The 4,793-nt window shown below is 36.1% G+C and overlaps 1 pseudogene; it reads right to left on the reverse strand.

The window, feature by feature from the left end:
• Nucleotides 1–1,117: 1,117 nt before the first annotated feature.
• On the reverse strand, nucleotides 1,118–2,869 carry LOC145788608 (putative LRR receptor-like serine/threonine-protein kinase At3g47570 pseudogene; annotated as a pseudogene).
• Between the last annotated feature and the right edge of the window lie 1,924 nt (nucleotides 2,870–4,793).

The raw sequence follows: 4,793 nt of genomic DNA on the forward strand, positions 1-4,793 counted from the left end.
TTCAAACCAAAGCACAAATGCATGAACAGTAATTTGAACAAAAAACAAATTCAATTCAATGTCGGCACTAACCAAGCTCATAAACAGACATCTGAAAACAATTTTCAATGAAGCAAACATAGGAAAATGGAATTAAGAAATGGAATTCACAGCTACTTGAATATGGAAGTTGAGGAATGTCATGCCTCTTTTGTTTCTTGGACCAAACTCAGAGTAATTTGCAGCAAGGCAACAGTTTACACCTCCTAAAATAGCAGAACTTATGGAAGAAGTCTGAGTGGAAAGCTGCAGCAACACACGTGGGAAGAGGTGATGAACAGCTTGCTGGAGAAGACCCAACCGATGGAGATCTTGCTCAGCAATCTTCAACAAGGGTGAATTTTCCATTTCACCTGGGTTAGACACACTGCTGTTAGAGGCAGATTTTCCTGCTTTTATAGGTAGGTTATGGACTAGAAGATTGTTGCTAGCATTGTGTTTTTTTATTTTTTTAACACTTTCTACTAGTAAATTTTTGGTTTCCTCGTAATAACGATTATTCATATTTCCCATTAGCTATATACATTGATTAAGTATTGGTTTTGCATCTAACTAATATGTCACTGATACCATTACACCATCAGGTTACGTTTTAGATTAATATATGATGAGAGTGAAATCAACATAAATGAAACATTTTTCCCGTTGCTCAATAATTTATATGAGTGATATTGGTTAGTATGTGATGTATGATAACTTCATAATCCATCATATTATGAGCTAAATCTTTTTTTTTTTGTTTTTGTTTTTCTCTTTTAGCTTCTATGGTATCAGTTTTTTGTTTTGAGCCAAGCTCCCTTATGTACAATAGAACTACTAGAGAGCATAAACCAAAAAACGAAACTATGACAAAACTAGATAGAGAGGGCATACATATAAACATATAGAAACCTTAACTAGGTATAAATATTTGATGTCAATGCCACAAGAACAACCACTTTCATGCCTTTCCTAGCTTAACAACTACAAATTCAGAAAAGAAAAGAAGGGGGAGAAGAAAAGTGAGGGAAAGAAAATCCTATAACATCAAAATAACCTACATATGTGATTTTACTTGAGAATCATTTCTTCTTCCATCCTAATGCCTTTGTCCCCTAACCCCAATAAATACATTTCTAATCTTGTGTAGTTCTTTGAGAACATCTTTCACACTCATTCTTTCATTCGGCATTTTAGCAGAACATGAAACTCCAATTTGAAAGACTGGTACTAGGCAAGCCTCTAGTTTAGAAATGTTGGTTGTACTACTTTGCATGCTCCTACTTGGCTCCTCTTCCATTTCCCATATGATTTGGGGATCAACGATCTGCATTACTTGCTCTGGAAGACACATTTGTACGTAGCTATGGAGGTTTACATTGCCCGTAAACATGTTATTAGTTGGTCTTTTTCCAGTGAACATTTCTAGTAGTAACACTCCATAACTGTACATATCACCTTGCATTGATACCTCCACACCCATACCATACTCTGCATGCAATATGAAATAGTTAAAAAAAATGCCCAAAATTTTTACTTTTGGTATGATTATTGAACTAATAAGTTGCATATCTTTTGTTGAAAAAAAAAGGAGTTCAACATTTCAAAAGATAAAATTATCTCAGGGTTAAAATCTACATTCAAATACCATAGGGGTAGGATAATGGTTGATTTAATTTGTTGTGGTAGCTATACAAACAATAAGGCAAAGTCAAGGAAAGTCATCTCTAAAACATGGCTTAATTTCTATATAATCTCATAATTGGTTTTTTAGTTCACTGCAAGATAATAATATAATGTAACTGAATAATATTTCTTAATCAATTTCAACGTAAGAAGCAATAAACAATTACCTGGGGCAACATAGCCAATTGCTCCTCTAATCTCAAATGAACTTGATTGCTGATGAAAAGAAATTCCTTTGGTTGCTAAAAAGGTCTTTGCCAAGCCAAAATCACTCACATGGGCACACAAATCACGGTCAAGAAGAATATTACTTGGCTTTAAATCACAATGAATAAAAGCCATTTCACAATGATGGTGAAGATAATCCAATGCACATGCCACATCAATGGCAATGTTTAGCCTTTGAACAAAGTTCTAGTTCTTAGGTTCATGTTGCTCTAAAAGACTTGGGTGTAACCAATTTTCTAAGCTCCCATTTTCCATGAACTCGAAGACCAAAGCCTTGAAGTCGTTGCCTTTAAAATCAATGCTTGAGCAAGTTGTAATTATCTTGACAAGATTTCGATGGCGAATGTTCTTCAATGCTTCACATTCTGTAACAAAACACTTGTTCGCTCCACATTCGTGTAGTTTGAGCACCTTCAAAACAACAATTTGTTCATCGGAGTTGAGAATCCCTTTATAAACAGAACCATATCTTCCCTCACTAATTAAGTTGGATGGAGAGAACCCATTTGTTGCTTGAAAAAGTTCTCCAAAAGATATTTGCAAATATTGGTTTTGCAAAGGCAAGGCTAATTTGATTTGCTGTCTTGACCTTTTGTTTCGGTAAATAAAAGCTAAAATGCACAATGATAATACAACAATAGTGAGAGTAACTATTAGAACTATTACTCTATGGTTGAAAGGTCGTTTCCATTCATTTAAGACTTGTATTGGGCATGCAGGCAATTGCAATAGTTTAATTCCTCCGCATAGCTTACTATTTCCAACAACTGAGAAGGCACTAATGTTTGTGAAAACTCCTCCATTCGGAACTTCACCATCAAACATATTATAGGAAAGATTGAGATACTAAAAGAACCGAAACTCCCCAAGAAACCCTGGAATCTGTCCAGACAAGTTGTTCCTAGAAACATCTAGTTCTTGAATACCTTTCAATTACCTGAAGGCCGTCGGAATTGTACCTTCAAAAAGGTTACCATCGATGTAGAGGAATTCTAAAACTTCACAATTGCCAAGAGTAGCTGGGATTTCTCCAAATAGTTTATTTTTTGAAACATATAGTCCACCTAGATTTTTCAAGTTACCCATTTCTTGCGGTAGTAGTCCTGTTAAGTAATTTTGACTTAAGGATAGAATAATAAGGGAAGACAGACCAAAGATTTGATAAGGTATTGCTCCTGTGAGATGATTGTAATCAAGATGAATTTGTTGTAGATTGGTACAATTGCCTAAAGAAATAGGAATGCTTCCCTCAATCCTATTTGTTGATGGGTCAAGTGTACCAAGCCTGCTCAGGTTTCTAATAGACAATGGAATCTCTCCAGAGATGTTATTTTTGTCAACCAGGAGGATTTCCAACATGGAGAGTTTTCCAATGGAATTTGGAATACTACCTGTAATCATGTTATCATCTAGAAAGAGGCATTGCAAATGTACAAGGTTTCCAATGCCAAGAGGTATGCTTCCAAATATATAGTTGTCTTGTAGAATGAGCCAAGTGATCTTGGTGGAGAGATTTGCAATAGAATGAGGCAAGAAACCTTTAAATTGATTTGAAGCCAAAACCAAAATTCGGAGATTGGAACAATTGGACAAAGAAGTGAGGAAGCTCATTAATTCATTAACTTGGTCTGTTCCAAGTGAATTGTTATTAGCAGCAAAAATTTCTAAAGCATCAAGTCTTCCCAGACTTTTAGCCATGGACCCAGTAAAAGAATTGCTGCCAAAACTAATTTGCACAAGTCTCGTAGCATTGGCTATCGACGATGGAATTTGGCCATAGAATTTGAAAATCCTAAGTGATTCGTGATTAGATCAAGATTCAAATATTCCAAAACCCAAAAATCCAAAACACATAATCTAAATCAACAAGCACTTACGAAAGTGATTTAGATTGTTTGTTTTTCAGAATAAATAATAAAACGACACAAACGATTTTTACGTGGAAAAAACCACAATTGGACACCTCCAACTGTGATTAAAAAACCACGGGCGAAACGCCACTTATCAATCCACTACTGAAGTAAAAAAGATTACAAAGATAACATACAAATTACCCAACTCCGTCAATTTGTCTTCGAATCTTCTGTAACTCTTTCTTCACGACTTCGTCTCGGAACTGATCAATCCTGAATTTGATTCCACAACCTCACTTGTCGAATTAACGACTACGTATAAAATCAAACGCCTTTTGAAACTATACGCTTGAATCTTCGGAATCCACCGAAGAGAATTCTCTCTTGAATTTAAAGTAACCAACTCCTTGATGTATGTATCTTAGATCATGATTGAAGAACTCTTCTCAAAACATCAAGGAAAACTCCCAAAACAACCCAGAATAAACCTTTAAACAAACCCTAGGACTCTTGAATAAGATCTAGAAAAAGTAAAACTAAAACAGACCCAACAAGCGAATATATAGAATCTGGGATCGCGCGGTCCGCTCGAGCGTGGGTATTCCCGCTCGAGCGGTGACTTCAAATTCTGCGATTTCATACAGGCTCCACGCTCGAGCGGAAGTTTCCACGCTCGAGCGTCGAATCACACCATCCAGTATTTTTCAGGCGACTGCAGAGATGCTGAGAGCTTCCAATCCCCGCTCGAGCGTCACTTTCCCAGCTCGAGCGGGAAAACTAAAATAAGAAAACCTGGAAAACTGAAACCTGTAACAACTTTTGTTTTGATCCATGGATTTTGACAACAAAGGGTCCTAACAATCTCCCCCTTTGTCAAATCCCGGACAAAACCATTCTAAAACAGTCATCCGAACAAAAACACAAAAGAACTCAAACAATATTCCAAACTAATCTAAAAACAATGTTCCAACATAAAGCCAAATCAAAAAAAACAACACCACCAACGAC

This window comes from Camellia sinensis, chromosome 11 (genome assembly GCF_055761805.1).
Source record: "Camellia sinensis isolate YWXY chromosome 11, ASM5576180v1, whole genome shotgun sequence".
NCBI lineage: Eukaryota > Viridiplantae > Streptophyta > Magnoliopsida > Ericales > Theaceae > Camellia > Camellia sinensis.